This window comes from Lithobates pipiens, unplaced genomic scaffold, assembly GCF_037356315.1.
Source record: "Lithobates pipiens isolate NorthernLeopardFrog02 unplaced genomic scaffold, aLitPip1_a1.2 Scaffold_13, whole genome shotgun sequence".
In the NCBI taxonomy this organism is placed as follows: Eukaryota; Metazoa; Chordata; class Amphibia; order Anura; family Ranidae; genus Lithobates; species Lithobates pipiens.
Genome location: NW_027507718.1, coordinates 62150276 through 62177457, shown reverse-complemented (window position 1 = coordinate 62177457; position 27182 = coordinate 62150276). Strand labels below are relative to the sequence as shown.

At 43.0% G+C, this 27182-nt stretch overlaps 1 protein-coding gene across 3 annotated transcripts in view; it reads right to left on the bottom strand.

The window, feature by feature from the left end:
* The window catches only part of MOB3B (MOB kinase activator 3B), a 118995-nt gene extending 92791 nt beyond the window's left edge, over positions 1 to 26204 (bottom strand). Inside the window, exon 1 of one of the 3 annotated variants that reach the window (XM_077475139.1) lies at positions 26003 to 26204. The gene's annotated coding sequence lies outside the window, so the exon portion shown is untranslated. Of the gene's footprint in view, positions 1 to 16480; positions 16504 to 25743; positions 25958 to 26002 lie in introns of those variants that run through there. The other 2 variants (XM_077475140.1, XM_077475141.1) reach the window with 2 other exon arrangements.
* Between the last annotated feature and the right edge of the window lie 978 nt (positions 26205 to 27182).

Sequence of the window (27182 nt, the reverse complement as noted above, 5' to 3'; positions counted from 1 at the left end):
GTGCTAGTTGCCTGGCTGTCATTCTTCAGCATTATAAACCCACTGATCCAGAATGTACACATAAGGAATGCTGACTTATCACTGACTTCTGTGTAATTCTGCATGGGTAATCAGGTAGTCAGCACTGTCAGCAGGAAGCCACCAATAGCAAGCCCTATGTATCCCGCATGGTAAGAGTAGGTTAAGCTATGAAGAAATTCTGCTGGTTAGTGGATTTTCTTGGTGAACACTAGATTACTGTGTATGTAACTGTAAATAGTGCTTTCGTTTAGAGACTGCAATAAATGCTTTCCTGGAAAAATAGAAATCACGCGGTTTAGCTCCTGATACACAAACAGCCGGTCCTTAGAAAAATGAACATTTTGTTTCAAGCTGAACCCTGGACAGATATTAATGACACTAACTAATGCAGCTCTGTATCAGCACAACTTCAAATGCATTTTTTAAATTCAAGCAAACTAACGAACTGATCTGGTATCAGCCTCTTAAGGTCCACTGTACATCAGAACTCAGACTGTGAGAGGGAGAAGCAGCACAAGGAGCCAATCAAACATGCTGCAGTGTTCATGTGCTAACAAGGAGCATGCTGATTGGAGGATAGAGCAGAGTGACAGAGATAAGCTCATCAGTTTGCTGCTTCTCCTTTCATTGCCTAGTCAAAGTCTGGGAGAGGGACAGCACCTGTAAAGATTTCTGAACTGTAGCAAAGACAAAAGTAGGTCTTCTGCGCTCCTAGACAAGATTGAGCTGTGTAAATCTAAGGACTGGATGGATAAACATACAAATCCTTTGGCAGGCAACACACAGCTCCCATATTTTTAAGTCTTCCTAAAAGGAGAAGATTGGAGTATATAAGCATATTAAAACACACCTACTGTACTCACCTCTATGATGCTGCATTGGTGTGATGCTACAGCTGTCCCACGTTTGGCTCTAAGACCTGAGTGATCACATGACCACTGATTGCTCGATTCCCAGTAAGCTCTGAACAGAAACCAGTGAGCGCCAGGCTGGAGCAGCTGTCTCGGTCTCCTAGCCCTATGCTGAGAGCTGGAGCCAGCTGTCAATCAGGCAGCTGGGTGCATCCCCACATTATTGTTGGGATCTTTCCAGAGCCTGGAGTGTCAGCTGACAACAGGCAATAGTTCTCTATAGGCTGACCAAAAAAAAAAAAAAAAACACCTTTGGCCATGCTTCTCTTATTTGCTTGGGCAGTTTTAATACGTAGGTATGCGCAGAAGATTTGACACATACAGTACACAGGATTAATCATAAGGCAAAAGCAACCATTCATGTTTGTATTAAAGTGGTTGTAAACCCTTACAAACCACTTTGACCTACAGATACGCCTAGATTAAGGTTTACCTGTAGGTCCAAGAAATATCTCCTAAACCTACACGGTTTAGGAGATATTTGCAAAAAGACAGGCACCGCTGTCTATGGCGCATGCGCCGTAGACAGTGGTGTGCAGGCGCACTGAGCATGCCACTGCTAACGGCGATATGCCGCTACTGTGCTCATGCGCGGGAGTGATGTCATCGCGGCTCCAGCCAATCGCAGCGCCGGAGCCATGATACCCGTAAAGAAGATAGATGCTCCGTGAAAGAGGGGACAGCGGTGACATCTCTGGCTCCTGTGTCAGGTAAGTGACACACAATGGGCTATTATGCGATGCATAGTAGTCCATTATGCTTTACCTTTGCAGGGAAACAAAGAGGACGTAAGCCCATCAGGGTTTACTTCCTCTTTAATGCCAATGAAATCACTTGGTTCGTACTTTGTACATTTCACATTACACTTCATTGTTGAATAGGCCCAAATACAGAGCACCTGTCACAGGCACGTTCGTAACATTAATTCATTATATTTTTGTGCAGCTACAACACAAAATCATTAGGATTGTCCTTCTTTGCACATGCTGTACACCTCGGACATTACTGCTCTATGAAGGATCTAGCTGGATAATGTGGTGACAAGTATGGTGCTGACTTGGTGTAGTGCAGAGGTCACCAGAAGTTAATGAATAACTCGATGAGACATCATTTAAACAAATAACCCATATCACAGTGCTGAAACCTATTAATCAAATAGCAGCGATCACATCAATAATGCAACAGGAAAATTCTCAATATATTCTTCTTTACTAAATGTGTATGCACAATTTCTATACAGAAAATATGCTGGAAAAAGACACAATATACAAGCTAATTACAGCTAATCAATTATGCATCTCTGAATGTGTCACTTTGTCTATGGGATCTATTTAAAAGGCCATTGATCCAGATCTGCAATTGAATGGGATATATTGGTTTCCCAGTGGAGTGGTTATAAAAGCCAGCTGGGTTATTACTGTGTCTGACCTTCAGGAGGTGATTTTACAATTGTCCTGGCGTGGTCCCTGGAGCCAAGTGCCATCTATGTCCATGTAGAAATGGCTGAGTCTAAGGCCTCATTAACACTGGTGATTTGAGGTCCAGCACTGGATTCTTCTGAAATCATAGGTGGTTCCGGACAGCTGCACCCACCCGGCCTGTACAAAGCAATGACAGGCTGACCTGAGCTGCGGCTGTCACATGTATCCACATACCCAGGGGTTAACTGGGTCTAGGGCAGTGGTCTCCAAACTGCGGCCCTTTGCATGCTTTGATCTTTCCCTCAGGACAATGTTCCTCTCACTGATACAAGACATTATTCCTCCCACTACCATTGATTGAGGCATTATTATTCCTACGGACACCAATGATTGGGCACTATCCCTCTCACTGATACAAATGATTGGGCACTATCCCTCTCACTGACACAAATGATTGGGCACTATCCCTCTCACTGACACAAATGATTGGGCACTATCCCTCTCACTGATACAAATGATTGGGCACTATCCCTCTCACTGACACCAATGATTGGGCACTATTCCTCTCACTGACACCAATGATTGGGCACTATTCCTCTCACTGACACCAATGATTGGGCACTATCCCTCTCACTGACACAAATGATTGGGCACTATCCCTCTCACTGATACAAATGATTGGGCACTATCCCTCTCACTGATACAAATGATTGGGCACTATCCCTCTCACTGATACAAATGATTGGGCACTATCCCTCTCACTGATACAAATGATTGGGCACTATTCCTCTCACTGACACCAATGATTGGGCACTATTCCTCTCACTGACACAAATGATTGGGCACTATCCCTCTCACTGATACAAATGATTGGGCACTATCCCTCTCACTGATACAAATGATTGGGCACTATTCCTCTCACTGACACCAATGATTGGGCACTATTCCTCTCACTGACACCAATGATTGGGCACTATTCCTCTCACTGACACCAATGATTGGGCACTATTCCTCTCACTGACACCAATGATTGGGCACTATCCCTCTCACTGACACAAATGATTGGGCACTATCCCTCTCACTGACACAAATGATTGGGCACTATTCCTCTCACTGATAGAAATGATTGGGCACTATTCCTCTCACTGACACCAATGATTGGGCACTATTCCTCTCACTGACACCAATGATTGGGCACTATCCCTCTCACTGACACCAATGATTGGGCACTATTCCTCTCACTGACACCAATGATTGGGCACTATTCCTCTCACTGACACCAATGATTGGGCACTATTCCTCTCACTGACGCAAATGATGGAGCATTATTCTTCCCATTGACACCAGCAATGGGGTACTATTCCTCCTGCTGACACCAATGTCTGAAGGACAATAAGCTGGCCCTTTGTTTAGAAAGTTTGGAGACCCCTGGTCTAGGGAATGAGAACTAGGCTAGGATGCAATCAGTCTGCATTCCAGGCCAGTCATTTTACCCTAGCCACAGGTAACTGTCTGATGTGCAAATACATGCAAAAGGTTGGCGGGCAGTTGCTGTTCCTGCCAGCCTGTCACAGCTGTTCCAGAACCACGTACCATTCTGTCCACAAGATTTTGCTGCTGGACCTAAAATTGTATCATTTCTGGCAAAAGAAAGTGTGGTTCTTATAATATAGGCGAAAAGAAACGTATCTTTCAGCCCTGGTTCACACTGATGCGGCACAGGATTCCTGTGCATTTCCCGCATCGCAATCGCATTCCATTCATGTGAACTGCTATGGGTGTCAATGGTAACCTAATGACACCCCAAAAAAAAAACAGTATGCAAAACAGTGCGATTGGCAGAATGCAATCAGACTCCAGCGCATGCACCTTTTTCACATGGGTGTGGTTCGATTTGAGCCAAACAAAATGAATGGGTTCAAATCACACTGCAAAGAATCACATTTGAACAGGAATGTGATGCGAGTCCTGTCCGAATCACATGCGGATCCCCGCACTGCACCAATGTGCATCAAGGCTAAAGCAACTAGAACAAGAGAATATATGCTTAAAGTGTCTTTACATCATTAAAATCTATTAGTAAATACTGTATTACATGCTGTTCATACTCGCTAACTATGAGATTCACTTTCTGTATTTTGCAAAAAAATGGTTAATCCTGCTGTTCTCCATCTCTCCTTCCTGTCAATATCCCCTCTGTAGTTGGGAATTTTGCATAGCTGTGTTGGCAACTCTGCACATGCTCAGTTTTCAGCGAGTTTCTATGCTGAGCATTTCCTCCCCATCACATCTGAGCACTCCATGTGACTATATAGTCACACATGCGGGTGTATACCCAATGGTAAAATATAGCCCACTCCTTCCTCCTCCATGCCCACTAACCAGCTACACACATTGGGAGAGGGATATTACATGTAGATTGATGGAGGCTTCACCTCCCTGTTATTCTGAGACACAGGCTGTGACTGGCAGAAATCCACCCACAACATGTTATTGCTAATAATAATAAGAATAATAATAATAATAATAATAATAATACTACATTTCAAAATACTTAATTGATTTTTTTTTTTTTCTAAAAATAAGGTGGCGCTAAGCCTTTTATATATTTTTTCCAATTTTTTTTGGGGACTTGTTCACCTTCAAGGGGCAGCTTAATTTACATATTCCTCGTTCATAGGGCGCCAATTCTAGGTATCCAATCACTTTACACATTAAATTATTTTTTTACTCTGTATCCCAAGGGCTGTTTTTTTTTTTTTCTGAATATGTGACAAGCAGCAGAGGACTAGAAGCTCCTGCTGCTCATGTTTCCCTGTAGACAAGCTGGGAAAGAGCTAGGTCATGTGACAGCTGTATATCAATTAGGAAAAAAGATAACTTTTTTTTTTTTATATAAAATAATTACGTGCCATCATCCACATACAGAAATAGAAGGGACAATGTAAATTAAACAGTGTGTGTTTGGTTTCACTTTAAACTGCCTAAATGCAACTTCTTTACCTTCTACAGAAGGTGAAACTCTGTTCTACCAGGGCCTTACATTTTACAGCCACATCAGTACAGCTTGGGTTTCATCAGCCTGTTGATTTTACATTGACCAATCAGAATCTTAAACATGAGGTCATTACCCTGCTCTCTCCTCCTGTCAGCATTCTCATTGTCAGCACATATGCATACCACAGAGCCTTACTTGCTTCTATGGTTCTTCTCCCTCTACCAATCTGAGTGTTGATGAACAATGGATTACAGAAATCTTGTATAAGACCACATTTATGACCAACTGGACTACAAATCCATTCAAAAAAAGTCAATAACCATATTAAAAATACTGTATAACTAAAAGGGCAAAACTTTGTTTTAGATAGGATGGGGAGGTATTAGAACAGCTGGCAGGTTTTTATTGCTGTCTGTGCCCCTCATTAGGGAGATTCACCCTTTCCAATTGTCCTGTTTACCTTTTTAATTGAAAGTAAAAATAAATAAATAGGGGGGGACATTTTCCAATAGGGACTCTGGTTCTGTGTCCCCCTTTGTAAACTGACCACGGTAATCATAGCTGCTGATCCCTGATAGCGTTGTCAGTTTACGTGCCTCCATCATCCCACTGCTCTCCTCTCTCCCCCTACATGTCAGCTTCTGTGTGTGAACAATCTCTTCCCTGCCCCTACCCTCCTGACGCTATTAGTAGCTGGCAGTAAAGTCAGAGAAGGATTACTGACAGCTCCTCTATTCTATGAAGGTATAATACACAGTGTAAATGTTTGTTTAAAATTATGCCGGTAAATACCTTCTTTCATATTGCCTCTTTGCAGTCACGTGACCTCCTGCCGCTCTCTTCCACCAATCTAAGAACTACAGTGGGAGGGACTGAGCGGACAGCACAGCAGTCAAGTGACCTCCCAGCTGATGTCGGGGGGGGGGGGATCTCTGCCTATCCTGCTCTAGCTCTTAGATTGGGGGAGGAGAGCAGCCGGAGGTCACATGGCGGCACAGAAACTATCTGAAATAAGGTATTTAGCGGCATAGTTTTATACAAGCATTTACACTACTTAGTATAGCTTGGTAGAACAGAGAGGCTGGCAGTAATCCTACACTGACTTTACAACCACTTTAAGCGTAGCAGTGACACGTCCATCTACCAATGAAGTCTCTCTGTAGTAGACATGATAACACAAAGCATCCAGAGGTGATATGCGCAGAGACATGCAGCCAGACATTGGCCATATAGGAAAAACACAATAAAAAGTTTATAAAAATAGCAACTAATCAGATATGACCTATGAAGAGGAAACCCCCTGGAGTTTTTGTGATCACCCTTTGTATTCAAACGCTCTAGGAGTTTTTTTTTTTTAACCACATTCATTTTGTGGTGTGCTTTTTCACGAATAGCTGGAAAACCCCTTTGATTTTAATTTCCCATCCTAATAAAGTAAGTGATGACAACTACCGTCCATCAGGATAACTCTGAATAAAATAATCACTTGTAAACTGGGTGTTTGGCGGCTCAGAACACCACTGTTTGTAATAAAAATATAGTATGCCATTTCCCCAAAATGATTCATGTATTGCTAAGAGTTGTAACAACATAAGCTGAAATGTCCAGTAGCAATTATTAGCGGGGCCTCACGATCCTTCTGACTTTTTGAGTTTTAAGCAGGAGGGGTCACAAAAGTTACCACAGGGATAACTGGCTTGTGGCGGCCAAGCGTTTATAGCGACATCGCTTTTTGATCCTTCGATGGCGGCTCTTCCTATCATTGTGAAGCGTAAAAATTGGGCCTCTTACACAGTTCTGGAAATATGAAGCATTAACCAATAAAGTACAAAATAGGTCTACATACAACATAGAGCCAGCCTATTCACAAACAACTCTGTTCACAAACAGAAGAATTCACAAAAATTTGCCTCGGTACGCGAACTCCGCTTTGGTTCACAAACACGAGCCATCTTCCCTGCTCTGACACGTGGTTGCGACTTTCTGTAGGTGAGATCGTGGTCACAGAGAGACACTGAAAGTGTACTGTGAAGACACTTACAGTATCGAGAAGCTTTTTGGTGATCTTTTTAGCACATACTGTACAGCAGGGGTGCCCAACCAGTGGCCCGCGACCTCCTGCTCTGGGATACAATTGAAAGAATACTGTTATTAAAGGTCAGTTTATTGCAAAAATCACAGTACATATACGGGCATATCTTTTCTGCAGTGGTTACTGGGCTGCTTTCAAACTGATCCGCAGGTGCACGGAGCCGTAGACTTCTATTATTACCTGTGAATTTGGTGCGCTTTCTGAAAGTGCACCAAACCTGCAGAATATAATAGAAGTCTATTGCAAACTGCAGGAAAGCCAAAAGGTACACTGCGTTGCACAAGTGTAAACTGCAGCGTATCAGTGTGAAAGCAGCCTTGGACCCCTTTCACACGGTCAGTCCGACCAACTGGACCCTCCATTCACTCTAAGTAGTGGCAGACATAGACTTGTGTTCTACCTCCAATACAATCGCTAAAAAGTATAGTGGGCTGCGTCCGTGTCCACTCTGCAAATGCAGAGCGGACACAGACATGCCATCCACCCGCTCCACTCATTGTGGCCCGTGACCAGTTACCAAGTTGCTCAAGTGACCCTCGCTCTTCAAAAGGTTGGGCACCCCCGCTGTACAGTACTGTACATCCCTGTGCACACTTGCTGTAAAGCTTTTTATCACATTGTACTGTACCGGACATACAGTGTGGCTCCAAAGAAAATTCAGAGCAAGCATGGTGGTAAGAAGAAAGTGTGGGGCAGCAATGAAGGTGACAAGACTGTTCAGAGCAAGCATGTTATTGAAAAAAAAAAAAAAAGAGAGAGTGCAGAGCGGTAATGCAGGTATCAAGAATGTGCAGAGCGGTACTGCAGGTGACAAGAATGTGCAGAGCGGTACTGCAGGTGACAAGAATGTGCAGAGCGGTACTGCAGGTGACAAGAATGTGCAAAGCGGTACTGCAGGTGACAAGAATTTTTGCTCCATGCCAGAAGCCGTCTCAAGCAAGGTTAGTGTTCTCGGTCTTCATACTGTACTGTTTCACATTTTTATGGTTCAAAAAAAAGTTCATAACGGATTAACCTGATTTACATTGAACCCTATGGGAAAATTTACTTCAGTTTGCAACCAATTCGGTTCATTTCGTGGAACGAATTAAATTGTTAAGTCAAATTTATAAAATTACTGGCAGCCCCTCTATTATAGGGAGGCATACCACACTGTAAGTAGTTTCTAAAAATGATGCTTGTAAATTTTTTTAGGGTGATCTTCAGGCTGGTCATGTGACTTGCGGCCACTGAATACCACCAACATATCGCTACTGCAGGAGGGGCCAAGATCGCCCTCTGACGTCAGCCAGGGAGGTCATGTCAGCCCCTCCTGCAGAAGCCCTGTATCGGAGATGCAAACCGTCCGCAAGTCACATGACCGGCCTGAAGATAGCACCATTTACAAGCCTCGTTTAAAAAATAAATAAAAATTAGTGTGGTATGCCTGTCTATACCAGAGGGGCAGTCAGTGAACATTATAACATTTTTATTTTTACTAATAGCGGCCGACAGGGGTGGGTGGGGACACAGACACAGAGTTGACAGGCAGGAAGAAGGGGGTGAGGGAGAGAGAGGAAAGCAGAGAGGACAGCGGTGGATGATGGAGGGACGTACGCTGACCACGATGCTCAGCAGCTCTGATTTACGTGGTCAGCGCAGAGAGGGGGACACAGGTTTATTTTTTCTTGGGTTAACATACATTTTAAGTTCATGAACCGAGGTATCACTGTGTACTTCCGCTGCACAGACCAGATATGCACAATATTCCAGATCAGGGGTCTCCAAACTTTCTAAATAAAGGGCCAGTTTACTGTCCTTCAGACTTTAGGAGGTCTGGACCCAGTGCGATTATACAATTCCCGATCTTTGGTATTAGGGGGAGTAAACAGCTGGCGTCAGTGGAAGGCATTGTGCGCCATCGCTTGCGTCAGTGGAAGGCATTGTGCCCCATCGCTGGCGTCAGTGGAAGGCATTGTGCCGCAAGGGCCAAATAAAAGGCAAAATCTGGTCTCCCATAGTACACAAAACATGGAAATGCAATTATTTTAGTACATAAGTATATAGCAGTCGTGTGACTTCTCTCAGTGTCTGGTTAAAGCTTGTAGGATGAGTTTTCATTCTGCTCTGACCATGCTATGAGGTTGCATGACCCCCTGAATTTGTTTGGGCAGTGCTGATTGGCCCTGTGTTGATCACGTGTACCCTCGCAAGAAAAAAAATAAAATGCTTTAGCAATACACACCAAACTGTGCATGTGCAGAGTCCCCACCCCCAAAGGGTCTGTACTATCAGGAGATGGATTGGGGACTAAGAAAGAAGGGGAGGATCAGAGAAGCCAGATTCAAACTGCATTTTTACACAGTGCAGAGGATTAACCCCTAAGGTTCCACAGTAAGTAGAACAAGCATGCTTTACTACATATACAGACTGATTTTAGGGTTCTGGGCCTAGTAACACTCTAACATGCACTGTGCCAGAACAAGCTTAAAGTGGTTGTAAACCCTTACAGACCACTTTGACCTACAGGTAAGCCTAGATTAAGGTTTACCTGTAGGTCCAAGAAATATCTCCTAAACCTACACGGTTTAGGAGATATTTGCAAAAAGACAGGCACCGCTGTCTATGGCGCATGCCGCTGCCAACGGCTATATACAATTAGTGGCGGCTCCCATGTGTATGCGTGGGAGTGATGTCATCGAGGCTCTGGCCAATCACAGTGCCCGAGCCACGATACCCGGAAAGAAGATGGACACTCCGTGGAAGAGGGGACAACGGTGACATCGCTGGCTCCTGTGTCAGGTAAGTGACACATAATGGGCTACTATGTGATGCATAGTAGCCCATTATGCTTTACCTTTGCAGGGAAACAAAGAGGAAAACCCTGATGGGTTCACTTCCTCTAACAAAAATTCAACACTTTTTCCAGAGGACACTGAATATTGGTGTGAATTGAAGGACTAGGACATAAGGCAAATTACCTTGTTCTTACATGAGGACTGCTTTGGACCTTAAACCTTGAAATATAGCCTCGCCTACAATACAATGCCATTGTGACCCTCAAACTCAGGCCACTATGGGCAAGAAGGGTGGACCTTCCTTCAGTGACTTTGGGTCGGCTGACAAATGACCTTCACTATACTTTACAGACAAATAAGTCTTATCCATTTCCAACATGGAAGTTTTTGCCTTTTGACATACTTTGTACTTTAGCTGCTTTTGTGACCGTAGACTGCAATGTGAAGGCTGTGCTGTCATTAGTATAGGTTCTTCAATATCCCTCATCGCTTACATGTCTGACCTCTGCTTTCATTGTGCTATTGGTATTGTGACCAGGCAACATTCCACAGATAAAAGGACTTTTAGCCTATAGAAGTTGAGCAACAGGAATCAGACCATAAACCTTATCTATAGACCAGCAGCAGAAGAAACTGCCTTTGCCAAGTACGGTAAATACTTGTCTTTCAAATACTCAATATTACAATATTTGTCATGGGAAATGGAACACCTTAAAAAAGGTTAGTCCACCTCAGGTTTTTTTTTTTTGTTTTTTTTTTTTAAACATGCCAGCAGTATTGATTCACCCGCTGGATTCCTACTTCTCGTTAGCACTTTGATGATGGAATCTCTTCATCTGACTTCACGGGTCTGCAGCTATGGCTAATACAAGGAGGCCACAAATTTCCTTCTAAACTTTTATTGCACGTTAGGCCTCATGTACACGGGACATTTTTACAACCTCTCCTGAACAATTTAACTTGACAGATAGTAATCCACATTTAAAACATCATTTTGCTGCGTTTGCGTTTAGAAGCATTTCTATTTTTTTTTTTTTTTTTTTAATGGCCAAAAACTAAAAATGCCTATAAACGAAACATGGCTAAACACGGGTTACCACGTTTAGCTGCATTTAGATGTGTTTGGCGTCTGAAATGTCGGAAACTTCGGCATCTGAACTCATTTTTTTTGCCTTAAAAAAAAAAAAAAAGAGGCCTATAAATGACAGTAAACTGTGTACAAGTACACATAAGATAACATTGAATGAGTTCAGGGGCACTTCCAAAAAAAAAAAAAAAAAAGTGTCCATCTGCCTCTGAATGTCCGTTTAGCAGCAGCAGTGTACATGGGGCCTTACAGTATACATATTGCAGGAGGAAGGAAGAGACAGAACAAACAATAGGGAGAGCCAGCAAGAGATAAAGAAAGCTAAGGCAGGTCATAGATTATGCCATTTTCTTTCTTGCAATCACAGGTTACAAGAAAATCACTAGATTCCCCCATCCACACTGACTCTGGGTGCCATCTCTGCCAGAACATCAGGATTATCACTAGCAGCTATAACCGCTGGCAATAATCGCATGTAAAATCTGACAGGCTGGTTGTACAAAAGTCAAATCAATGGTTAGAATCTTAACAGGGCCCTGCTGAACCAGTTGAGATTTGAAAAGCGATCTGCAGTGGACTGCTTTCTAGAAAGTAGCTACATAGCCACTGTCAGGCATTCAGGAAGCATGCCTGATGGCTCGCGAATGCCAGGACATTTTTTTTTTTTTTGCTGAACAGAGACAACATGCTGCAACAGCAATCCTAACATTTGGCTCACAGTTGCAGCACAGTCCAATAGGCGAGTTTGACAGGTGGTGCTGCCTGTCAATTAGAGATTTAAGTTAAATTGGCTTGGCCCGTAAACAAAGCATCAGAGCTGCGGCATGTCCGCCGGATGTATGGTAGCTTTTAGGGGTGCGGTAAAATGCCCTCTGGTTGCCCATGTGAAAGAGGCCTTACCGATTCAGCCAGTGCTGGGGGAACATTGTTTGCTTATGTTAGAAAACATTTTAATTAATATTTTTCCCACTAAAGGTAAGGCCAGCCATAGACAGATCTAAATTCTGTTGGTTCAACAGGAACATGACAATATTCAATCTGTGTATGGGCAGGCTGGTTGAACAACCAGTCTACTGTTTTTTTTTTCTTGCGTTCGCTGTTGGTAGCTACCTGCAGTAATCATTGTATTCTGACGGCTGGGAAACCTCCCGCTGTCAGAGTACAGTAATGCTGCACAAGGTAGGGAGTTGAGCTATTCTCTTTCCTTTGACCCGTGGTTGAAGGAAAGAAAACTGTATAACGTATGTCTTGCTTAAGAATACCCAGCTCATCACTTCTTCTCCCTCTCCATTCTGCCAGGGAGAAAAATCCTGAGCTTGCACATCTGACGTCTTGTAGGTCTAAAGGTTGTAGCAGAGCGTTCCAGGGAGAGCCAGGAAAAGTCCTGTTGGAGGTTTATACGTCTCCCAGGCTCCTTTCATGCACATTCAGGGATCTCTGATCCATTGTCCAGTTCAGATCTTGGTCCTCTCCCCCAGGCCAAATTAAGCTCACTTGAGACAGAAAGCCAGCGCTCTTGGCCTGGGAACCTCAGACAACTTCTGTCTAGGAGAGCAAAAGGTTGGCAAAAGATATTAACCACCTGCCACCCAGGCCAATTCTGACATTTCTCTCCTACATGTAAAAATCATTTTTTGCTAGAAAATTACATAGAACCCCCAAACATTATATATGTTTTTTTAGCAAAGGCCCTAGAGAATACAATGGCGGTTGTTGCAACTTTTTATCTTCCACAATATTTGCGCAGCAATTTTTCGAACACTTGTTTTGGGAAAGAAAGTTTTGTGCTTTAACCACTTCCCGACCAGCGCACGACGATGTACGTCGACAGAATGGCACGGGCAGGCATATTGGCGTACAGGTACGTCCAATATTCGATGCCGCCCTGCCATCGGGAGTGCGCCGCCGGCGGCGCGCTCCCGCGCTGGTCGGGACCCCCGTGAGTCCGGTCACGGGACCCGCGGACTCGATCGCCGCGGGCATCCCCGCGATCGTCTCACGGAGCGGCCGAATAGAGCAGATGCTGTGTAAACAACATTTGTCGTCTATTCTGCCTAGCAACTAGTGACGCTGATCTCTGCTCCATGTGATTGGAGCAGAGATCAGTGTACACTAAATGAAAGCCCAACCCCCCCACAGTTAGTAACACTCCCCTAGGAACACTTAACCCCTACACTGCCACCCACGGGTTAACCCTTTCACTGCCAGTGTCATTTACACAGGAATCACTGCATTTATATAGCAGTGATTACTGTATAAATGACAATGGTCCCAAAAATGTGTCAAAAATGTCCGATGGGTCCCCCACAATGTTGCAGTCACAAAAAAAAAAAAAAAAAAAAAAAAAAAAAAAAAATAAATATCGCTGATCGCCACCATTACTAGTAAAAAAAAAAAAAAAGAATAAAAAATTATTAATAAAAATGCTATAAAACTATCCCTATTTTGTAAACGCTATAACTTTTGCGCAAACCAATCAATAATCGCTTATTGCGATTTTTTTTACCAAAAATATATAGAAGAATACGTATCGGCCTAAACTGAGGGAAAAAAAATGTTTATATATTTTTGGGGGATATTTATTATAACAAAAAGTAAAAAATAATGCGTTTTTTTCAAAATTGTCGCTCTATTTTTGTTTATAGCGCAAAAAATAAAAACCGCAGGGGTGATCAAATACCACCAAAAGAAAGCTCTATTTGTGGGAAAAAAATTGGTCCGGTCTGAAAGTGATTAAAAAACAAACAAAACAGTAAAGTTAGCCCAATGTTTTTGCATATTGTGAAAGATGAAGTTACGCCGAGTAAATCGATTCCTAACATGTCATGCTTCAAAATTGCACGCGCTTGTGGAATGGCGCCAAAGTTCGGTACTTAAAAAAACCCCATAGGTGATGCTTGAAATTTTTTTACTGGTTACATGTTTTGAGTTACAGAGGAAGTCTAGGTACAAAATTATTTCTCTCACTAACGTTCGCATCGATACCTCACATGTGTGGTTTGAACACCATTTTCATATGTGGGCAGGACTTATGTATGCGTTCGCTTCTGCGTGCGATCACACGGGGACAGGTGCGCTTTAAAATAAAAATTTTGTTTTTTTTATTATACTTTTATTTCACAAATAAACACTGCACTGTTTGTCACTACCTCACTGTATTTGGTATCTGTGCCTGAAAGACTGCTCATCCCGCTTTGTACCACCTACCACCTACCTGTCCTCCAGGCTACAAGGTGAACATAAAGTTGTGCACATAAGTATACATATTATGTCAGAATTTATGATTTATTGGCCATTTTTCAGAAAATATAAAATGACACAAAAACTTGTTTTTCACTCATGGTTAGTGTTTGGCTGAAGCCATTTATTATCAATGAACTGTGTTTACTCTTTTTGAATCATAATAACAGAAACTACCCAAATTACCCTGATCAAAGGTTTATATACCCTGGTGATTTGGGCCTGATAACTGTGGACACAAAGGGATTTGAATGGCTATTAAAAGGTGACCATCCTCACCTGTGATCTGTCTGCTTGTAATTAGTGTGTGTGTATAAAAGGTCAATGAGTTTCTGGACTCCTGACAGACCCTTGCATCTTTCATCCAGTGCTGCACTGACGTTTCTGGATTCTGAGTCATGGGGAAAACAAGAAGATTTAACATCCTTTTTAGGTTCCCTTTCGAGTTATCATCTATCCTTCACCCATTTCATTTTTATTGGGATTTCCAGTTCGTTGGTTACTTTAGACTTCTTGTTCTACTCAGATCCTATGATTTCATATTATGTGCCCACTGTCTATTGTCCATGTATAATAGGAGTTATATTACATTAAAATACATAGTTCTATTTTTATAGTATCTATAAATTTTATATGAATTCAGTATGTATAAGCTTTTACGATAGATTTTTTCTTTTAATTCCTTAAAAAAAAAGGGCAGTAAGGAATTTTTTTATTTCATTTTATTGCCTCACTATTCCTCCACTTGTTTTATAGTATGGGGGATTTGTTTTTTGTTTTTTTAATATTGCAATTATGGTTTGTGTTTTTTGGTATAAAACAGCAGTATCTTTGATTTGGTCCAGCAAGGGTTAATCCCCGTTACATAGTTATTAAGGTTGAATAAAGACACCAGTCCATCTAATTCAACCTGAGTGAGTGTCTACAATTGTCCCCATCACTGTATACATTGCATACTCACATTGGTCCCTACCCTCAAGGAGCCCACAATCCCATTCATATACTAAGGTCAAATTTGGACAGAAGCCAATTGACCTACCTGCATGTCTTTGGAGTGTGGGAGGAAACTGGAGTACCCGGAGGAAACCCACACAGGCACAGGGAGAACATTCAAACTCCAAGCAGGCAGTGTCGTGGTTGGGATTTGAACCCTTACTGCTAGGTGAGAGTGCTAACTACTACACCACTGTAGGATGAAGTGTGTTGCAAAACGTGTATCCCAGCAGCCTATGCAATCAGACACAAGCAGGAAGAGGGTTTCGCGGCGATCCTGTGTAAAGTTTTGGATTATCCATGGCGGCTTCAGCAAATCTCTGTAGTGGCAGCACCTCTCCCCTACAGTGCCATGCTGTGGATTCACTGTTTAGAATTCTCCCCACAGTCCCGTGCTCATGACTCTCCATTTGTGAGTGCATTCATGATTGTTTTTACATGTTCATTTAATAAAATTGGCATACTACACTATATGGCTGCTTGGCGTCCCTCTTCCTTTCCCTGTTTTTGCAGATACGGTGCCCAAAGCCTGATGTAAGGAGGCAGCCTAGTTTCATGCAGGGTTCACATAGGTGCAGCCGCAGTTTCATGCCTGGGGTCCGATGCATTTCTGTGCACTGGTTCAGGTCTGAATTTTTGTCTGAATTCATACACACACCAAGGCATAGAAAGGCCCTAGCTGTAGTAGCATTTGGTTCCATTTACTACGGAGTAAAGACAGCCTACAGGCACTGTACAGACCTGTCTGCAAGGGTTCTATGCTTCATTTCCAAACTCAAGCTGATGCATGCCCTCAGAATATTCTTTTGATTTGCTTTCCGGACCCGCATTCAGCTGTGTCAGTGCAAGTCTGTGTGACCTCTGGAAAGTTGTGCTGAAAACAATGAGGTCTGCCCATTCACTGAACGCACATATACATAAATAGAAGAATAAGACTCACCCTAGTACCTTCTGAGGAGCAGACACACCATGTTTAAACCCTAGGCAGGCTACATTCAAGCAAAGCCTGGAATTCAGTATTCTGAACTCTAATGAATATACGTCAGTAAAAAATCCCCACCCATAGAAAATGTAGACTCAGCACACTTGTATAGTTTCACTTCCACTTTCTAACAAACTATCCATTAATGAATGATACAGATCTCAGACTGTGGGAAAAAAAAGGGACCATGAAAGCCTAAAATGTACAAATGGGTTCCCCTTCCTATCCTGTCTGAAGGAAGAACTCTTATGCCCTGTACACACGACCAGTTTTCCAGTCGGAATAAACTCTGAAGGTTTTTTCCGAACGGAATTCCACTAAAACTGTCTTGCGTACACGTGATCACACCAAAGTCAGATTGTCTAGAACCTGATGACATACAACACTTACGACGGGACTAGAAAATGGAAGTTCAATAACCAGTAGCCAATAGCTTCCGTCTCGTACTTGCTTCAGAACATGCATCGTTTTTGGTCCGTCAGAACAGAATACAGATGAGCGGTTTTCCTGATAGGAATTGGTTCTGTCGGAAATATTTAGAACATGTTCTATTTCTATTTCTAGGTCCATCAGAATTTGATGTAAAAAGTCTGATTGGGCATGCACACGATCGGAATATACGATGAAAAGCTCCTGTCAGACATTCTGCTCGTGTGTACACGCCATTCGTACTCACTGTATATACTCCATCACATTCCTCCATGCAATCCAAGTAACTCCTATGTGCAATAGGAAATATTTCTCCTCACTTTTTGATAAATAAAGTCCTATTTATTTATCCAAAGGATATTGGATTACGGTAAGTTTTTAGCTCAGGAGCAATAGAAATACTGTCCACAATCAGTATACCCTTTATCCTCTTCTCATGCTCACCTCCAGGACTTCTGAGCCTCTCCCATCCTCTCCCATCCCAAAAAATGCAGGGTCTATTGTTTTTATTATAGGACCATTTTAAATGCTAGAAATAATATATCAATCAAAAATCCAGAAAAAAAAACATGATACAAAATGTTTAAAATTGAGTTGCAGTTCAGTGAGCAGAAAAAAGTATTTGATCCCCTACCAACGAACAATAATTCTAGCTCCAGTATGTGCCCATGTGGTACACATAAGGCCCCTTTCACATGTGCGGACCATTCAGATCCATCTGTCAGTTTTTTTCAGGTGGATCTGAATGGGCGCACCATGCACGTCTATGGAGCGTTGGATGTCAGCGGTGCATGTCCGCTGACATCCGATCCGCAAAATCCAGACGGATGCAAACCCTATTTTTCCGTCTAGCGGATTGTATCAGATGAAAAAACAGACGGGTCGTAATCATCCAATCCCCCCATAGGGGAGAGCGGAGCTCTGACAGGTCCATCCCTGCACAGAGTGCAGAGGCGGACTTGTCATCTGCCGGCTCAGTGGGGATCAACGGAGCGATCCCCGCTGAGCAAGCGGAGGAGGAAAAAAACTGATCTGTAGGTCTGAAACTGGCCTAATAGTCTGGACAATTTAAGAAGGTGCTCCTAACGACAACTGTCCACAGAATCTTTTTCTTCCATTCAAACCTTGCCATCATGGACAAGACCAAAGAACTGTCAAAGGATATCTGGGACACGAATATAGGCCTGCACAAGGCAAGAATGGGCTACGAGACCATCAGCAAGAAGCTTGGTGAGAAGGAGACTGTTGGAGAGGATTACTCGCAAATGGAAGAAATACAAAATAACCATCAATCACCCTCAGTCTGGAGCTCCATGCAAGATTTCACCTCATGGGACAGGGATGGTGAGAAAAAGTGAGGGAATCAGCCCAGAACTACAAGAGAGGAGCTTATAAATGGCTCTCAAGGCAGTTGGGACCACAGTCGCCAAACAAACCATTGGTAACACAATACACCACCATGGATTGAAATCCTACAGCCCCCGCAAGGTCCCCCTTTTCAAGAAGGCACATGTACAGGCCTGTCTAAAATTGCCAATGAACATCTAAATGATTCAGAGAAGAATTGGGTGAAAGTGCTGTGGTCAGATAAGACCAAAATTTAGCTATTTGGCATTAACTCGACTCGCCGTGTTTGGAGGAAGAAAAATGCTGACTATGACCTGAAGATCACTATCGCTACAGTCAAGCGCGAAGGTGGAAACATTATTCTTTGGGGCTGTTTCTCTGATAAAGGTACAGGCCGACTTTGCCACATTGAGGGTATTGTAAAATCTTGGATGAGAGCCTTCAGCCAGAACACTGAAGATGGGTCCTGGATGAATCTTCCAGCATGACAAGGCACATTAAGGTCTTGGAGTGGCCTAGCCGGTGTCCAGACCTTAATCCTATAGAAAATTTATGGAGGGAGCTGAAACTTCAAGTTGCCAAGTGACAGCCAAAAAACCTTAAGAATTTAGAGAAGATCTGTAAAGAGTGGACTAAAATCCTTCCTGGGATGTGTGGAAACCTGGTCACTAACTCCCAGAAACGTCTTACCTCTGTTTGCCAACAAGGGTTTCATCACCAAGTACCAAGTCATGTTTTGCTTGGGGATCCAATACTTATTTTACTCACTGAACTGCAACTTCATTTATAACATTAGATCATGTGTTTATCTGGATTTTTGGTTGATATTCTGTCTCTATCATTTAAAATACACCTATGATAAAAATGATAGACCCTTCATTTCTTTGCAAGTGGGCAAATATACAAAATCTGTAGGTGGTCAAATAATTCTCCCCACTGTATAAAATCCCTGTATAATAAATCCTGTATACTATTCTAACTATACTTGGGTAGAATGTGTCCTTTTAGGATAATTTAGTGCCGGTTCACACTACAGCGACTTGGGATCAGACTTTTCAGACCTCAAGGCGCCCCAAGTCGCTGGACATAAGAAATTCCACTGAAGTGAATTAGAGTCGTCTTAATGTACACTACTGAAGTTGCTCCAACTTCGGAAAAGGTTCTTGTACTACTTCAAAGGTGACTTCTAGTCGACTTGTACGCATAGATTTAAATGGAAGTTGCCTCCAAGTCAGATCCTTATCTTATTGATGTGATTTGGATCCGACATTACAGGAAGATTACCCAGGAATTCCCTGAATTTGCCTCGAGTGCCAACTTTCAGGTTGTGGCCCGTGTGAACCACCTCTTAGCCCTTGTACACACGGTCGGACATTCCGACAACAAAATCCGTCAGATTTTGTCCAAAACTGGTGTTGTATACACACGGTCATACAAAGTTGTCGGGAAATCTAATCATTCATAACGTGATGACGTTAGTTACCGCGGGACTACGTTCAGGCTAGTAGCCAATAGCTTTGGTCTAGGAATTTCATCTGAGCATGCGTGGCACTTTGTCCGATCGGAATTCTCCACAAAGCGATCGGACAAATTCCGAACGGATCATGTTGTCGGAAAATTTTGTAGCCCAGCTCTAAAAAAAAAAAAAAACGTTGTCGGTCGGATATTCCGATGGAAACAGTCTGATGGAGCCCACACACGATCGGATTATCCAACAACACGGTCCGATCGGACATTTTCCTTTGGAATGTCCAACTGTGTGTACAAGGGCTTACACTACTACCTTTTGAGTAACACACTTTACTTGTTGAAGCAATGTGGAGCCACCCCAACACACTTTGCTGACAAACGTATGTGGAGCACAGCCTGCATTTCGGTGTGCTGCCACAAACAATAGCTATACTCTTTTTAGTGTGTAAAGCAGCTTATTCAAATATCCATGCGGCCATATGGAGACACGTTAAAGCGGAGGTCCACCCTAAAGTGGACCTCCGCTCATCAGAACCCTCCCCCCCTCCGGTGCCACAATCGGCACCTTTCAGGGGGGAGGGGGGTGCAGTTACCTGGATAATCCAGGTAACTGCACCCACTTCCGGGATAGCTCTCTGCGGAAAGGGGCGTAACGTATGCCCCTTTCCGCAAGTGCCCGCCCCTTCCCGCAAGTGCCCCGCTGCCTGCTGGGAAACACACAGATCCCAGAGGCAGCGGGGAGCGTCCTTATTGCGCAGCGCGATTCGCGCATGCGCAGTAGGGAACCGGGAAATGAAGCCGAAAGGCTCCATTTCCTGATTCCCATACCCAAGATGGCGGCGGCAGGACCCGACAGGCGACCTAGAGGATCGGCTTCGGGTGCCGACATCGCGGGTGCGCTGGACAGGTAAGTGTCACTATTTTAAAAGTCAGCAGCTGCAGTATTTGTAGCTGCTGGCTTTTAAAAAAAAAAAAAAAAAAAAAAATGCGGAGTCCCGGTGGACTCCCGCTTTAACTGATTGCAATGCCGAGAATGGGAGCTTGATTTTTAATGGTTTATTAAGTGTATCATTAAGGGCTCATTCACACAAGATGCCTTGCAACTATGCTGGCTGTTATTTCCAGTGCCGCCCCAAAGCATAAACAAAGCAAAATACCTTGTTTCCCATGGTGTCAGTCTGCATCACAGCATTGCTCGAAAAAAAATTACAGAACGCAGGACAATTTTCAGCACAGAAGGTTGCAATGTAAACCGCAGCATCACAGTGCCACTGCTTTAAAAAAAAAACTATATTGAAATGTCTCACGTGAGATTTCATTCAAGTTCTGTGGAATAAAGGAAACAGTGCAATCCCCCGTGCGCGACAATTGCGGTGTGATTAGTGCAGCTCGCTGATGCCAACAAGTCCTAAAAAGAGCCACAAATTCATTTGGATAGAGGGTGGTAACGTTTATTGCTGTATTTGTGTGGGAGCGCGGCGTCGCTAGGTGTCCTCCTGTTGGGGTCTATTTATCATGAAGACCTTTATTTGTCATGAAGATGCAAAGTAATAAGAGCCAACATTTTTCAGCTGTCACTTCAACAGGAGGTGAGGAGAAAACTGTCCGAGAACGCATTTCCCCTCATGTTGAAGAGCCTTCCTGCTACTATCAGAACAGGAAGTGAAGGGGAATCCCCCCCAAAGGAACTACGGCAAAAAAAAAAAAAAAAAACGGCCTATACAAAAAGCAAAAAAGCAACAGAGAATCGCCAACTATAAGTGAAATTGTCTCGAGTTCATCTCCTAAAGCCCTTCCTGTCACAAATTATCATACAATATAATGAAAATAAAAGCAAAATTGACTGGACTAAAACAATATTTCACATGGGTGTTCTGATCAGGTGCGCCTGTCAGCTTTTCAGCACGGGGCCCCAATCGGAAAAGTCGATACATTCCAATGGAGAGGCAAGTGTAAATGGACTGGTGTCCGTTTACCTCCACGTCCCCAAAAAAATTGCAAGAGGTCTTTTTTCCCTTTGGGCTGAGTGAATCTGAGGTAACCAGCTGTAAACAGACAGCAGAGTCTGGGCTCGGTCAATGTCCGCTCTTCAGAAACTGAGCAGACACGGATGGGTCATCCACCCACTCTGCTCTGATCAGCTCACAGATCTGATTGCAATAGAATCCACCTCACGTGAAAGGGGCTTTATGCACATGAGCACTTGTATCGGCATACAGCAAGAAATATAAACCTATTCTATAAAAGGCGACCTTTTAAAATGGAACCCTTGAAAGTTTTTTTATAGCAGCACTGAGGATTTGCAGTCCAGCAGGAGTACTTGCATATTACCGCAAACTTCTGAGTTTGTTTAGCTCCAATAAGGACCCTGCTGTGATCTTTCGTTGCTCCATCACCGCTGCCATCTTGGCCTATGCACCTTCTTTGTTCAGCCACTGGATAGCCAGTGATGATGCTACTCCATAGCTACATTATCTCAGCTCTTGGGTATCCTACAGATGCCATGCATATACTCTGCACTACTCCTAGGCCATGGGCAGCATATATTAAAAATACTAAAGGCAAAAGGAACATTTTTGATTAAAAAAGCTAGGAGACTGTGGGGGTCATTTACTAAAGGCAAATACACTTTGCACTAAAAGTGCACTTGGGAGGTAAAATCACTTGAGATCTGAGGGGGACATACAAGGAAAAACAAAGCAAAAAAAAAAAACCAGCATTTTAGCTTGCACATGATTGGATGATAAAATCAGCAGAGCTTCCCTTCATTTCAGATCTACCCCTTTGATTTAGCGACTGCATTTCCAAGCGCACTTTCAGTGAAAAGTGGATTTGCCTTTCGTAAATTAACCCCATTTGCTCTGAAGGGGGGGCATCAGAGCAACCATTGACCAATGTCAAGATGGGGGATTCCCTGACCAACAACTGAAAGTAAACAAAGGGGCAGAGAGGCGGCTGGTAATGTCAAACCTGGTCCAAATAATGACCATTGCTATTTTTGGGTAACAACGTCACCAGCATTCCTGTCTTCCAGCTATCAGCTGGGGAATCTCCTGGTCAGCAGCTGAATGGGGCCAGGTGTCCGTGATCAGTTGATGTGATGCCCGCAGCCTCTGCATTCCTAACCACAAGGGAATCCTGTGTGGCCACATTCATGACGGCTTTCTAGCACAAAATGCCCCGTTCTTAACACTGGCCACTCACACAGACAAGCTTTGCAAAACTGCTGCAAGGCTTTCCTGAAGTAGACACCGGCTGATTTAAAGTGGGCCCACACTGACAAAAAAGTTTTAGAATAGCTTTATTAAACCCCTTTCCCTTGGAATTTACCGAGGAGGGAGGCATCAGGCTGAATTCACACCTGAGTGTTGTGTTTATAAGCGATTTTCAGCTTTGGCGGTTTTAAAATTAGCCAATAGAGGAAAAAAAAATATTATAATATAATATATTATTATATATATATATATATATATATATATATATATATATATATATATATACACACACACACATACATACACCACATAGATATATCTGTCATTTGTTGCCATGTTTTTCAGATTTTTTTTATTATTATATTTTTTTGGGGTAAGGGGTTAGGGATTCATTTATTAATACTCTATTTACTTATTTAATGATTAGGTTAGGGTTTAAGATTAGGAGTTAATATTGGGGTTGCGGATTAATATTAGTTGGGGATTTATTTTTATTTACATTTCTTTATTTACATAAAATTTTTGCATTTGAGCAAAAAGAAAAAAAAAAAATGCTCAAGCATGTGATTTAAAATGCTCAAAAAACACTTGAATCGAGCATTTTCATGTATTTCTATAGAACAAAAAAAATTAAAAAATGCACCAATCTACCCGATCCGAGCTACAAAACTAAGTTTCAGGCAACTTGTAGCAGAAATGTGAACCAATTTCATAGAAAATAACCGTTTTTTTTTTTCTCTTCCAGCATTCTGGAGCTTCAAGCTACAAACTGCTGAGGTGTGCATGGGGCCTAAGGCCTCGTTCGCATATCGGAAATTTAGAATCATGAAAATCGGGACATGTTTGGCTTGACGTGTGAGATCAATGCCACACAAACGCACGTCACATCCTGTGGTGTGTGTTTGGGTGCCATTAATCTTGAATGGCACCCCAAACATGGCACAATTTTGGTCACTTGAAGTTCAACATGGCATCTTATGGCAAATAACTCTCTGAGGATCTGAAAAAAAAAAAAGAATTGTTGCTCTACATAAAGATGGCCTAGTCCAGTGATGGTGAACCTTGTCACCTCATATTTTTTGGAACTACATTTCCCATGACGCTCAACTACACTGCAAAGTGCATGAGCATCATGGGAAATGTAGTTCCAAAACATCTGGGGTGCCAAGGTTCACCATCACCTAGGCCAGGGGTGCTCAACCTGTGGCTCTCTAGCTGTTGCGAAACTACAAGTTCCATGAGGCATAGCAAGACTCCGACAGCCACAAGCATGACACCCAGAGGCAGAGGCATGATGGGACTTGTAGTTTTGCAACAGCTGGAGAGCCACAGGTTGAGCACCCCTGATGGCTATAAGAAGATAGCCAAGACCCTGAAACTGAGCTGCAGCACGATGGCCAAGACCATACAGGACAGGTTCCACTCAGAACAGGCCTCGCCATTCTTTTTTTAGCGACATTGTATAAAAGGTCCTACAAAAGCTCCAGAAGAAGCCGCGATTATGGAGAAACATGTAGAGACAGCCAACTTTTGTATTGTGACCACATGATCATTCTGTTTTTAATCATGTATGTTTAAATAAAACTATGAAATTTGTATTATCAATTTGGGAGTTTTGAGGTACCAACGAAATCTTGTCTCTTGGTGTTTTCTGAAAACCTGTTGCAGGTTTGCGATAAAAGAAAAGAAAAACATGATAAAGCAAAAGAGGATACCACAGGTCACATGACACAATACCACCCCCAACAGTCACCTATTAAATTGGTGTGCTGGACATTTTTTGTCTTTAGCAATAAAAACGTACCCTGTCTGGCTTTAACAAAAAAAAAAAAAAAAAAAAACCTTGACATTGTTTTTCCATTATTTGGACTTAAGGTCAAATTTGTAATTGCCCGTCCTTGCAGCTGGCCCATAAACGATGACAAAACTGGCCATTTATGTCAGGTGACCTCTGAATGACTCCAGTATGTCAGTGGTAGGACCTGCCAAGTTTAGATGTCCCCGAACAGAACAGACAATGCAGAAAACGTATTTTCTGGGGATCTGAATTTTCACAACAGCAGAAAACGATGAGCAGTGCAGAGTGTGCACATTCCCCACCCTACACATCCTTGGCAGCCTCCACCACCAGCTATGGGAGCCCTCCACTGTCCAGTACAATACATGGGTGACAAGGCCCTCCCATTCCCTATGGAATCCTCACATCTCACCCAAACATCTGGACCTCACACCGCACTCGTCATTCTGATTACTACTACTACTACTGACCTGCACATTGTAACATCACTTCCCTACTAAGAAGCTGCTGAGCACAGGACATGGCCCACATTATCAACATCTATGATCCCAACCTCCTAATATTACAGGTGGAGTACACTAAAAATGTCCTATTATGGACAGAACAAACTGTTCCAATAAATAGACCGAAGTCCTAATATTATGGGTGGGGTAAAGTAAACTTACACAGTCCAGACATTATAGGTGGAGTAAACTTACACAGCCCTGATATTATAGGTGGAGTAAACTTACACAGCCCCGATATTATAGGTGGAGTAAACTTACACAGCCCCGATATTATAGGTGGAGTAAACTTACACAGTCCCGATATTATGGGTGGAGTAAACTTACACAGTCCTGATATTATGGGTGGAGTAAACTTACACAGTCCTGATATTATGGGTGGTGTAAACTTACACAGTCCTGATATTATAGAAGGAGTAAACGTACACAGTCCTGATATTATGGGTGGAGTAAACTTACACAATCCTGTTATTATGGGTGGAGTAAACGAATAAAGTCCTAATATTATGGGTGGAGATCTGTGGAACTGTCCTTTTTTTAGATGGGGTAGAGTGATAAGTGCGAGTCCTGTGTGTGGAGTGATAAGTAGTGCCTAGTAGTGAGGATGAGATGTGTAGTAGTGTCCCGGTAGGTCCTCCTGAGCGCAGTGTAGATCCGTCCCATCGTCCTGTAGGAAGGTGATATCAGGACTAGGCGGCTACTCCATGAAGTTTCCTACCTCTGATCACATGACCTCCGCTCCATGGGTGACGATCCCTCCAGTCCAAAGTGAAAGTACGGACAGGAGATGTCAGTGATGAGGACGGGACGGAAACTCCAGCAGCGGATGATCCCCCGCACCGAGTGAGACGCATGCCATACCTCCGGCTCCTTCATTCATACTGTGTGCGAGCCAAGGACGTCTTTCAGGCTGCTCCCCCTGCTGGTGTCCGCTGGGACTGCACGCCTCCATCCTCTGTCCTATTATGTAAAGGCCACTTCCTTGTTGTCACTGCAGTGCTCAGTCCCATTCCCTCCTCAGCTCTCCTTTAGTTCAGGAAGCTGCAGACTCAGCACACAGATTAGTGTAGCTACATTAAAGTATAACTAAAGGCAAAAGTTTTAGTTGTAGAGATTGATTAGTATCGTTTTTATTGCTGCCTGTGCCCCCATCAGGGAGAACCCCCATTTCTATTTGTCCTGTTTACTTACCATTATCATTCAAAGTTAAACAAAATTCACAAATGTTGGGATTGTTCCCAGAATAGTAATAGATTAGAAATCTTCCAATGGGGACACTAGTTCTGATGACCTAGGGGGCCCCATTGGATTTCCCCACTTTAGAGGGATTTCCCCTAACTTCCTGTTTGGCTATGGGACAGGAAGTGAAGAGAAATATCTGCAATAGGATGCAGATATTATTATTATTATTTTTTTTAATAACAGGGGTTGTAACCCTCTCTTACTTTATCCAAAAATAAATGAAATGTGTTTTCCTTAGTTCTACTTGGCGTCAAACTCTTTTTTTCATTTTCCAGAGAGTAATGGAGGGTTATAACCCCTGTCAGTTTCTTTTTGCCATCTGTGTCCCATTTGGGGATTTCCCTTCACTTTCTGTCCCATAGCTGCAGATGTTGTGCAAGGCCAATTGGCATACCTGTAGTAGGTGCAGTGATCGTTCCATTGATTAGAGTAGTAGAATTCCCGTTGCTCACAGTAGGCTTTAGAGCAGTTGTAGGACTTTCAGAGTAATGCCCTGTACACACGATCGGACATTCCGACAACAAAATCCATCAGATTTTGTTTCCGACAGATGTTGGCTCAAACTTGTCTTGCATACACACGGTCGCACAAAGTTGGTCAGAAATTGCAAACGTTAAGTACGTGGTGACGTACAACACATACGACAAGCTGGGAAA